The sequence below is a fragment of the Canis lupus genome, chromosome 1, assembly GCF_048164855.1.
Source record: "Canis lupus baileyi chromosome 1, mCanLup2.hap1, whole genome shotgun sequence".
Classification (NCBI taxonomy): domain Eukaryota; kingdom Metazoa; phylum Chordata; class Mammalia; order Carnivora; family Canidae; genus Canis; species Canis lupus.
The window spans coordinates 77,161,505-77,174,382 of record NC_132838.1 but is presented as its reverse complement, the minus strand read 5'-3'; positions in this window follow the sequence as shown (position 1 = coordinate 77,174,382).

Here is a 12,878-nt window from a genome sequence, read left to right as displayed (position 1 = left end):
AGGGCTCAAATGGAGAGCCCATTCAAGCACAACAGAGATGCTCTGGAGCTCGGGAGGCTGCCGGGTCAGCTGGTACCGAGTTCCTGCTGGAGGGCTCCTCCTATCCTCAGGCACGGCCAGAGTGTCTTTCAGCCCATAGAGTTAGCCGGGCTCAAAGCACACATGTGCAGGGAAAGAGAGAGAGTGAGCCAGCAGTCCACGTCACTGTGTGAAACCGAGTAAGAAGTACAGCTGAAACGTGAGGATCAAAGCTTAGAAGCTGGCCAAGGCTCATACTCCCAGCTGCTGAAAGAAAGGGCCTGGGGCTTGCCTCTTTCAGTTAGTCATTTTACAATGATTAACTAGCAGGTATCAGAAAAGACCTGGCAGCTCTTAGGCTTCAGTAACTCTGATAACAGGCAGTACTCCGTGTTCAAAAAAATTTATTCCCAAAGTCATTTGTATGTCAGCTGTTTGAACCTGACGATGCTTGATTCTCAGGACAGGTCCTCAAAATTCTTTACCCTGGTAGGCATTCATTCATTCTGTGGTCACCAGCGGGTATTTAATAAGCTCCTACTGTGTGCCCGGTAGAGGGTGAAACATACAGCGGTGAACAAGCAGATGAAAATCCTAGCTAGCATGGAGCTTCTATTCTAGTGAGAGGGGACAGGCAAGAAATAAATATGTAAGAAAAGTGTGTTGTATATTAAAATAGTGACAGATACAAAAGATAAAGGGCAAGCAGGGGTGGGGATAGAAGTGTTGGGGCATGTGGCCTCACTGAAAGGGGGACATTGGAGCATGGACCCTGGCAATTAGAGAAGCTAATTATGTAGTATGTGGAGGATTGGCATTCAGAGCTGAGGAGAAAGCAAGTGCAAAGGCCCTGTGGTGAGAACATGAGAGCATGGTTGAAGAGCAGAAGTGTGGCTGGAGCTGACTGAGCAGGTAGGAGAGTGATAGGAGGTGAGGTCAGAGAAGCAGTGGGGAATCTGACTTTACAGAGCTTTGTATTCCTTTGACTTTTTCTCTGAGATATGAGGCTGTTGGAGAGTTTTGAGAAGAATGGTGTGATCTGACTTACTTTTTAAAGTATTGAGATATAATTCACATACCATTAAATTCACCCAAAGTATGCATCTTAGCGGTTTTAGCCTATTCAGAGTTGTGCAATCCCCAGTGCTATAAGTTCCAGAACATTTTCATCCTCCCAAAAGAAGCTCTGTGCCTATTAGCAGTCGCTCCCCATTCTCCCCTCCCCCAGGTCCCTGGAAGTGACTATCTGCTTTCTTCTCTGTCAACTTGCCAATTCAGGACATTTACAAAATTAAATCTTATGTGGACTCTCATGTCTGGTTTTTCTTTCACCTAGCACATTTTCAGGATTCATTCATATTGTACCATGCATCAGTACCTTATTCTTTTTCATGGTTGAATGATAGTACTTTATATGGCTATACCACATCTGTTTCTCCATTCATCAGTTGATGAACATTTGAGTACTTTCCACTTTAGGGCTTTTACAAATAATGCTATTATAAATACTCATGTGCAGATTTTTATAAGTATGTGAACATGTTTTTAATTCTCTTGGGTATGTACCTAGTAGGACAATTGCTGGGTTATATGGTAACTGTGTGCTTAACTTTTTGAGGAATCTACTAAACTTTTTCAGACAATGTAACTCAGCAATGCATTAAGGGTTCCAATTTCTCCATATCCTCACCATCTGTTTGGTTGTTTTTTTGTTTGTTTGTTTGTTTTGTTTTTGTTTTGTTTTTTTTTTTTGGTAGGGTGTGAGGTGGTATCCCATTGTGTGTTTGATTTGCATTTCCTAAAGACTAATGATGCTGAGCATCTTCTTATGTGCTTATTAGATATTTGGAGCTCTTTGGAGAAATATTCATATCAGTTATCTTAAAATCGGGTTATTTATGTTCTTATTATTGAATTGAAAACTTTTTCATATATTTTAGATACTAGATTCTTATCAGTTGTATGATTTGAAAATATTTTCTCCCATTCTGTGGGTTATCTCTTTTACTTGATGGAGTCCTTTGAAGCATAGAAGTGTTTAATTTTGATGAGATCCAACTTACCCATTTTTTATTTTGTTGGTAACACATTTAGTGTTATATTTAAAAACCAATGCTTAGTCAAGGTCACTAAGATTTACACCTATGTTTTATTTTAAGAGTTTTATGGTTTTGGCTCTTACATCTGGGTCTTTGATCCATTTTGAGTTAATTTTTTTTTTTTTTTTACATGCTGTGAGGAATGAGTCCAACTTCTTTATTTTGTATGTGGATATCTGTGATCCTAGTACCATTTGTCAAAGACAAATTTCCACCCATCTTTGAATTGTTTGGGTACCTTTTTTGAAACTCTATTGTTCATAAATGTATGGGTTTATCTCTGGAGCCTCAGTAACATTCTATAGATCAATCTGTTCTTATGCCAGTGCACACTGTCTTGATTACTGTAGCTTTTTTGTATTAAGTTTTGCAATCCAGAAATGTGAGAATCCAGTTTTGTTTTCAAAATTGTTTTGGCCATTCTGAATCACTTGCATTTTCATATGCAAAACAGGCAGCTGAGATTGCCTTGAATCTGGAAATCAATTTGGGTGGTATTGCCATCTTACTACTAAATCTTCTATCCCAAGAACACGCAGTGTCTTTCCATTTACTTAGGCCTTTAATTTCCTTCAATGATGCTTTGTTATTTATAGCATACAAGACTTGTACTTCTTTTGTTAACTTTATTATTGAGTATTTTACTCTTGTATATTGTAATTAGAACCGTTTTCCTGATTTCATTTTTGAATTGTTCATTGCTAGTATGTAGAAATACAATACATTTTTTGTGTATTGATCCTGTATCCTATAACTTTGTTGAACTCCTCTATTAGCTCTAATATTTTTTGTGTATTTTTTTGTGTATTTTTGTAGGATTTTCTATATATAAGATCATATCATATAAAAACGGAAATAGTTTTAATTCTTTCCAATTTATATGCCTATTATTTTATTTCCTTGCTCAATTCCCCTGGCTAGAACCTCTAGTACAATGTTGAATAGAAATGGCAAGAGAGAACACATTCTTGTTTCCAATCTTTGAGGGAAATTTTTCAGTTTTTACTGATTGTTATATTAGCTGTGGGTTTTTCTAAGATGCTCTTGACAAAGCTAAAAAATTTCTTTTTCAGGCACCTGGGTGGCTCAGTCAGTTAGATATCTCCCTTCGGCTCAGGTCACAATCCTAAGGTCTTAAGGATTGAGTCCTAAATTGGGTTCTGTGATCAGAGGGAAGTCTACCCCTCCCCTCTGCTCATTCTCTCTCTCAGATAAATAAAATCTAAAAAAAAATTTTTTTTAATTTATTTTCCTAGAGGTTGTGTGTTTCTATCATAAAAAGATGTTGCATTTTGTCAAATACTTTACTAAAATGACCACATGGGTCTTTTGTCCTGTATTTTATTAATATTTTGTATTACATTGATTTTTCATATGTTAAATCAACATTGCATTCCTGGGATAAATCTAACTTGGTCAGAGTGTATAATCCCTCCTCTATGTTGCTGGAGTCAGTTTGTTTATATTTTACTGAGGATTTTTGTGTCTATATTCATAAGTGATATTAATCTATAGTTTTCTTGTGATATATTTATCTGTTTTGGTAGCAGGGTAATGAGTTGGGAAGTGTGACTCCCTCAGATATTTTTTGCAAGAGTTTTTTAAGGATTGGTATTAATTCCTTTTTACTGTTTGGAAGAATTCACCAGTGAAGCCATCTGGTCCTGGACTTTTCTTCATGGGAAGTTTTGTTTGTTTGTTTGTTGTTGTTTTAAGATTTTATTTATTTGAGAGAGACAGAGATAGCTATAGAGATAGCAAGAAAGAGCAGGAGCAGGAAGGAGAACAAGCAGCTCCCTGTCGAGCAGGGAGCCTGACATAGAGCTCCATCCCAGGACCCCAAGATCATAATCTGAGCTGAAGGCAGATGCTTAACCAACTGAGCCACCCAAGTACCCATTTCATGGGAAGTTTTTGATTATTAATTCAATCTCTTTATTTGTCACAGGCCTATTCATATATTCTATTTCTTCTTGATTCAGTTTTGGCACCTTATGACTTCCTAGAAATTTATCAATTTCATCTACATTATCTAATCTAATGGCACATAATTGTTTATAGTATTCCCTTCTAGTCTTTTTTATGTTTTTAAGGTTAGAAGTGGTTATTTTTCATACCTATTTTTAGTAATTTGAGTTTTTCTGTGTTTTTTTTTTATGTATGCCTACCTACGAATTTGTCACTTTAGTTTTATCTTTTCAAAGGAGCAAATTTTGTTTTTTGTTAGTTTTTCTCTATTATCTATCCTCTATTTAATTAATTTCTGATCTAATATTTATTATATCCTCAATTCTGCCTGCTTTTGGTTGAATTCTACTTTTTCTAGTTTCCTAAGGTAGAAGGTTAGGTTATTGGTTTGAGATCTTTTTTTTAAAACAGGCATTTATAACTTTTAATTTCCCTCTGAGTACTGCTTTTGTTGCATCTATAAGCTTTGGCATGTTCTGTTTTTGTTTATATTCATCTCAATGTATTTTCTCATTTCCTCTCTCCTTTTTTTTTTTGATATAATAGAACAATTGCTAGCCTGTTTAAAATTTCATACTAGGTTTGATCCTGTATATTTTTCTAGAGTTTTACTATTAGTGTACATATCTATTTTTATGAATCTAATTTTTCCAACTAGGGATCCCTGGGTGGCGCAGCGGTTTGGCGCCTGCCTTTGGCCCAGGGCGCGATCCTGGAGACCCGGGATCGAATCCCACGTCGGGCTCCCGGTGCATGGAGCCTGCTTCTCCCTCTGCCTGTGTCTCTGCCTCTCTCTCTCTCTCTCTCTGTGACTATCATAAATAAATAAAATTAAAAAAAAGAAGATCTAATTTTTCCAACTATTTGGAATATTTTAAAGAAGAGAAATGTCTATTCCTCTTTCCACATTGAATAGCACTAGAGTAATGGCAAGGTGTGTGTTCACCTGCTCATTCTCTAGGTATTTTATGCCACCATTCATACCAGAATGCAGTTATATCAGGGTCTTAAATGAAGCAGGGAAAAAAAAAGATGAATTGGTTTAGGCACTAATTTCATCTTTTATATCCATTGAAAGTGCCTTAACTAACAAGATCACAATTTTAAGTAATTTCATTATTCATTTGCAATCCATAGGAGAGAGAAAATTGCTGAAATGCTCACCATTTTCTGAGCATGGGATGGTGCATGTTTCATTGTCCATTATTAAGCTAACAGAACCTTGACCTTACTCACTGAACATGGCCTCCCCTGGGTAATTTGCACTGTTGCTTATTTATCATGGAAAAAGAGTTACAATAAGAAATGTAAGAAATAATTGATAATTATTTATGTATGCCTACCTAAAAATTTGTCACTTTTGTCTATCTGTAGCTGGCCAAAAATTATGTTTTATTGTTTTATGAACACTATTAGTAATCTGTTAAGATTTTCTCATTTTTCAGTCTTGATTCAGTCTTGGTAGGTTGTAGACTTCTAGGAATTTATCTATTTCTTCTAGGTGGTCCAGTTTGTTGGCATATCATTGTTCATGTGGATCTCTTTTGGTTCATCCCTATTTGGAAATCTCTAGGCTTCCAGAGTCTGGATGCCTGTTTCTTTCCCTAGGTTAAGAAAGTTTTCAGCTATTTTTTCTTCAGATAAGTTTCTGCCCCTTTTCTCTCTCTTCTGGGAGTCCTTTAATGCAAATGTTTGTCTGTTTAATGTTGTCCTATAAGTTTCCTAGCCTGTCTTCACTTTTTCATTTTTTTTTCTTTTCCTGCTCTGATGGGGTGAGTTCTACTGCCATCTGCTAGAGTTCATAGAGTTTTTCTTCTGCTTCATCTCCCCTGCTGTTGAACTCCTCTATGGTATTTCTCAGTTCAGTTATCATATTCTTCATCTCTGTAACTTCTCTTTGGTACTTTCTTAATATTTTCTATCTCTTTGTTGAACTTCTCACTTAATTCATCTGTTCTTCTCCTGAGCTTGGTGAGCATGATTATGGCCATTTTTTTTTAATTCTTTATAGGCAAACCACTTATCTTCATTTTATGAAAGTCTTTTTTTAAATAAGATTTTATCTTTTTCATTTGGGACATATTTCTCTGTTCTTCATTTTCCTTGACTCTCTGTGTTGTATGTGTTTTTTTTAACATATTTGAGAGACAGAGCATGAGTAGAGGGAAGGGGCAGAGGTAGAGGGAGAAGCCCCAATGTGGGGCTTGATCCCAGGACCTTGGGATTATGAGATGGGCTGAAGTCAGATGCTTAACCGACTGAGCCACCCAGGCATCCCTCTGTGTTGGTTTCTATGCATTATATAAAATAGCCACCTTTCCCAGTCTTGAGCGAGTGGCCTTGTGTTGGAGGTGAATGTTCAACCCTTCTCTAGCTCTTGGTTGTCTCTCAAAACTTTTTGATTTTCCTAAGCAGCCTATTTTATTCTTAGTGACTCCCAGTAGTTGATGGTGGGCCAAGACTTGTCAGTGTCTCAAAAGGGAGTATCTTAGTTAGCACCTACATTCAGGCTGCTTGGAAGCAAGACCCTCAGGCAGAAACTTTTAAAGTATACAAATATACTTCTTTCAGGGGAAGAATGGGAAATGGATGTTTCTGTGAGCTCCCTCTGCACTGAGCCCTGGGGCAATAGCTAGTTAAGAACTGTTTCTTTGCTATTATTCCATTGAATTGGTGCACACAAGCTCTGCTGGCTCCCAGAGCCAGGCAATTAAAGGGTGCCCCCTGGGTGACAGCCTCAAAAACTGTGACAGCAGACACATGCATAAGCTATTTCTGGGAGTTACCAGCAACCTGGAGGGAGGCAGAGGGAGAGCCTGAAGGCAGCACCCACTTTCCCTCCATGCTGATAAACTAAGAGGCCTCCTTCACCAAATACTAGGCAGCTCAGTCTTTGCCCCTCTGCTGTGCTCTGGGGTGTAGCTGGTTAAGAACTCTTTCTCCATTTGCTGTAATCCCTATGGGACCCCTGAACATAAGCCTACTGGCTATGTGTCCATGAGCAGTAGCTACAAAAACCTGCCTGATTTCTTTTTTGAAAATATAAGCACCTATGATTTTCTTCTTTGACCCACTGGTTGCTTAAAAGTATGTTTCTTTACCATATAATTGTGAATTTCTCATATTTCATTCAATAATTGATTTTTAATTGTGATTGAGGAACAAATTTTGTATAAATTTACTGAGTCTTGTTTTATGAACGGACATGTGATCTATCCTGGAGGATGATGTATTTTTAAAAAAAAATCTATTCTGCTATCACTGGTTATAGGCCTCTCTAAATGTCTTATGGTCTATTTGGTTGATAGCAGTATTCATTTCCTTGTTAATCCTCTGTTACTGGTTTAGCCATTATATAGGTAGAGATATGGAGGTTCCCAATTACTATCTTTGAATTTTCTTTTTCTTTTTTTTAAGATTTTATTTATTTATTTGAGAGAGAGAGAGAGAGAGAGAGAGAGCGCAAAGGTGGGGGGGGGGAGAGGAACAGAGGGAGAGGGAGAAGTAAAAGCAGATTCCTTGCCTAGCAGGGAGCCTGATGTACACTAGCTACCCTGACTGCTATGCGGTGATACCTCATTGTAGTTTTGATTTGTGTTTCCCTAATAATTAGTGATATTGAGCATCTTTATGTTTCTCTTGGCCATCTATATGTCTTCTTTGGAGAATGTCTGTTCAAGTACTCTGCCCATTTTCTAATTGGACTTACTTTATATTAAGTTATGGGAGTTCTTTATTTTGGACATTAAGCCCTTATCAGTTACAGCATTTGCAAATATTTTCTCCAATTCTATATGTTGTCTTTTTCTTTTTTTTAAGATTTTATTTATTTATTCATGAGAGACACACACAGAGAGAGGCAGAGACACAGGCAGGGGGAGAAGCAGACTCCACCCAGGGAGCCTGACATGGGACTCAATCCTGGGACTCCAGGAGCATGCCCTGGGCCAAAGGCAGGTGCTAAACTGCTGAGCAACCCAGGGATCCCATCTTTTTCTTTTGTTAATGGTCTTCTTCACTGTGCAAAAAAAGCCTTTTAGTTTAATGTAGTCCTATTTACTTATTTTTCTTTAGTTGTCCTTGCCTGAAGAGACAAACTCAAAAAAATATTGCCAAGACCCATGTCCAAGAGCTTACTATCTATATTTTCTTCAAGAAGTTTTATGGTTTCCAATCTTACATTGAAGTCTTTAACCCATTTTTTAGTTTATTTTTGTGTATGGTATAAGAAAATGATCTAGTTTCATTCTTTTGCATATAGCTGTCCCATTTTCCCAACACCATTTGTTGAAAAAAGTCTATCTTTTCCACATCATATGTTCCTGCCTCCTTGTTGAAAATTAACTGACCATATGAGTGTGGTTTTATTTCTGGAATCTATTCCATTCCATTGATCAGTCTGGGTTTTTTTGCCAATATCCTACTCTTTTGATTTCCATACCTTTCAGTATAGTTTGAAACCAGGGAGCATGATTCTTCAAACTTTATTCTTTCTCAAGATTGCTTTGGCTACCTTGGGGTTTTTTGTGGTTCTGTATAAATTTTAGATTTTTTTTTTTTTGTTCTAGTTCTGTGAAAAATGACATTGGTATTTTGATAGGGATAAAATTGATTCCATAGATTGCTTTGGGTAGTATGGGCTTTTTAACAGTATTAATACTTCCAATCCATGAGCACAGTATATCTTCACATTAATTTGCATCATCTCTAATTTCTTTCATCAAACTGTATACTTTTCAAAGTACTGGTCTTTTATCTCCTTGGTTAAATTTATTCCTAGGTATTTTATTTTTGATACAATTATAATAACTATTATATTCATTATTAGCATATAGATGCAACAGATTTTATATATTAAATTTTTATCTTTACTGAGTTCATTTATTAGTTCTAATAGTTTTTTTGGTGATATCTTTAGGGATTTCTTATATAGTATGCCATCTGAAAATAGTGACAGTTTAACTTTTCCAATTTGGATGCCTTTTCTTTTTTTTTCTTTTTCTTTCTTTTTTAGTGGTGTCTGATTGTTGTGGTTAAGATTTCCAGTACTATGTAAATAAAAGTGGTGAGAGTGGGCTTTGTCTTATTCCTGATCTTAGAAAATCTTTGAGCTTTTCACCATTGAATATGATGTTAGCTCTGTGTTTGTCATTATGGCTTTTACTATGTTGAGGTATGTTCCTTCTATACCCCATGTTGCGAGTTTTTATCATAATGGATATCAAATTTTATCATATGATTTTTCTAAATCTATTGAGATGATTATATTCTTTTTATCATTTTGTTAGTGTGATGCATCACCTTAATTAATTTGTGGATATTGAACTCTCCTTGCATCCCTGAAATAAATGCCACTTGGTCATGATGTATGATCCCTTTAATGTATTGCTAAAGTAGGTTTACTAATATTTTGTTGAATTTTGCATCAGTGTTCATCAGGGATATTTTTCTGTAATATTCTTTTTTTGTAATGTCTGTGTCTATTTTTGGTATCAGGATAAAGCTGGACTCCTAGAATGAGTTCAGAAGCATTCTTGGCTCTTCAATTTCTGGAACAGTTTCAGAAGGATAGTTATTAATTCATCTTTAAATGTTTGGTAGAATTTATCTGTGAAGCCATCTGCTTCTGGGCTTTTATTTGTTGGGAATTTTATGATTACTGACTCAATTTCATGAGTAGTAATTGGTCTGTTCAATTTTCTATTTCTTTTTGATTCAGTTCTGAGAGATTGTATGTTTCCAGTAATTTGTCCATTTCTTCTAGGTGGTCCTATTTATTGGTATATATATATATGTTCCTAGTAGTCTCATGATCTTTTCTATTTCTGGGCTGTTAATTATAACTTCTTTCATTTATGATTTTATTTAGGCCTTCTTTCTTTATTTTTTTTTAATGAGCCTGGATAAAGGTTTATTATTTTATCTTTTCTAAGTAGCAGCTCTTAGTTTCATTCATTTTTTCATTGTTATTTATACTTTATTTCATTTATTTCCATTTTCATGTTTATTATTTCCTTCCTTCTACTAACATTAGGCTTGATTTTCCCCCCCTATTTCCTTTAGGTGTAAACTTAGATTAAAAAATTTTTTTGTTGTTTCTTGAGGTGGACCTGTCTCACCATAAATTTCTTAAAACTGCTTTCCCTGCATCCATGACATATTAGACTATTTGTTTTCCCTTAAATTTATCTGAAGGTATTTTTTTAAATTTCCTAGTTTTCATCATTGACTCATTGGTTATTTGGTAGCATGTTGTTTGGTCTCCACATTTGTATTTTTTCCAGTTTTCCTCTTGTAATTGATTTCTAATTTCATACTATTGTAATCATAAAATATATGATTTCAATCTTCATAAATTTACTGAGGCTTATTTTGTCCTAACATGGTATTTATCCTGAGAATGTTCCATGCACACTTGAAAAGAATATGTATTCTGTTATTTTTGGATAAAATATTCTACATGCATTTATTAAGTCCATATAGTTCAATGTGTCACTTAATGTTTATGATTCTGTATTGATTTTCTGCCTGAATGATCTATCCATTGATGTATGGTATTAAAATCTACTGTGTGAAAACTGTACAACTACATGCAAAAATGAAACTAGACCACTTCCTCACCCCATACACAAAAATAAACTCAAAATGGAGTAAAGACCTAAATGTGAGACATGAAACCATAAAAATCTTAGAAGAAAACATAGGCAATAATCTTTTTGACATTGGCCCTAGCAACATTTTTCTAGACAGGTCTCTTCAGGCAAGGGAAACAGAAGAAAAAATAAACTATTGGTATTACACAAAATTAAAAAGCTTTTGAACATTGAAGGAAACCATCAACAAAACAAAAAGGCTACCTACTGAATAAGAGAAAGTATTTGCAAATGATATATAAAATAAGTGATTAATATCTAAAATATATAAACAATATCCCAAATATGTAAACAACCCATACAACACAACACAGCCCTCCAAATAATCCAATTAAAAATGGGCAGAGGACCTGAATAGTGATTTTTTTTTTCCCAAAGAAGACATACTGATGGCCAAGAAATTAAAGATGCTTCAAAGCATCTTTAAAAAGATGCTTGATATCATTAATCATCAGGGAAATGCAAATCAAAACTACAATGAGATATATTGTACCTATCAGAATGGTAGTCTCAAAGAAGAAACAAGTGTTGGTGAAGGTGTGGAGGAAAAGAAACCTTTATGCTCTATTGGTAGAAATGTAAATTGGAGGCAGCCCCGGTGGCACAGCGGTTTAGCGCCGCCTGAAGCCCCAGGCGTGATCTGGAGACCCTGGATCGAGTCCCACATCAGGCTCTCTGCATGGAGCCTGCTTCTCCCTCTGCCTGTGTCTCTGCCTCTCTCTCTCTCTCTCTGCATCTCTATGAATAAAAAAATTAAAAAAATGTATAAAAAAAGAAATGTAAATTGGCGCACCCACTGTGGAAAGCAGTATGGAGGTTCCTCAAAAGATTAAAAATAGAACTACTATACAATCCAGTGATTCCACTACTGGATATTTACTCCAAAAAGCTAGCACACTAACTTAAAAAGACATATGCACCCCTATATTTATTAAAGCACAATTTACAATAGCCAAGATATGAAAGAAACTATTTTCTCCATCACATATGCTTCTTTTGTCAAAGATTAACTAGCTGTATAAGTATGGGTTCATTTATGGTCTCTCTATTCAGTTCTGTTGATCTATGTGTCTGTTTTTGTGCCAGTACCATACTGTTCTGATTACTGTGGCTTTGCAGTATATCTTGACATCTGGAATTGAGATAACATCCAGATTTGTTCTTCTTTCTTAAGATTGCTTTAGCTATTCAAGGTCTTTTGTGGTCTCGTGCAAATTTTAGGAAAAATTTTGTGAAAAATATTGATATTTTGGTAGGGATTGCATTGAGTCTGGAGATTGCTTTGGGTAGTATGGACATTTTAACAATACTAATTCTTTCCATGAGCATAGTATATCTTCCCATTTGTTTGTATTGTCTTCAATTTATTTAATCAGTGTTTTATAGTTTTTAGAGTATAGGTCTTTTATTTCTCTGGTTAAGTTTATTCCTAGGTATTTTATTCTTTTTGGTGCAATTATAAATGGAATTATTTTTTAAACTTCTGCTACCTGTGATTAGTGTATAGAAAGACAGCTGATTTCTGTGTATTTATATTATATCCTGAAACCTTACTGAATTCATTTATTCTAATAGTTTTTGGTAGAGTGTTTATGGTTTTCTATATATAATATCATGTCATCTGTAAATGGTGACAGTTTAACTTCTTCCATTTCAATATATATGCCTTTTGTTTTTCTTTTGTGATTGCCATGGCTAGGATTTCCAGTACTTTACTGAAGAAAAATGTTGAGAGTGGACACCCTTGTCTCATTCCCAATCTTAGAAAAACAGATCTCAGATTTTAATCGAGTATGATGTTAGCTACGTTTATGTGTATATATATATATATACACACACACATATATACATTATATATACATATATACATTATATACATATATATACATTATATATATATATGTATATAATGTAGCCTTTCTTATATTTAGGTATATTACCTCTAAACACACCTTATTGAGAGTTTTTATCAGGATTGAATGTTGAATTTCGTCAAATGCTTTTTCTGCATCTATTGAGATGACCATATGATTTTTATCCTTCATTCTGTTAATGTGCTGTAATATTGATTTGAGGATATCAAACCATAGCTGCATCCTCAGAATAAATCCCACCTGATCGCGGTGAGTGAGGCTTTTCA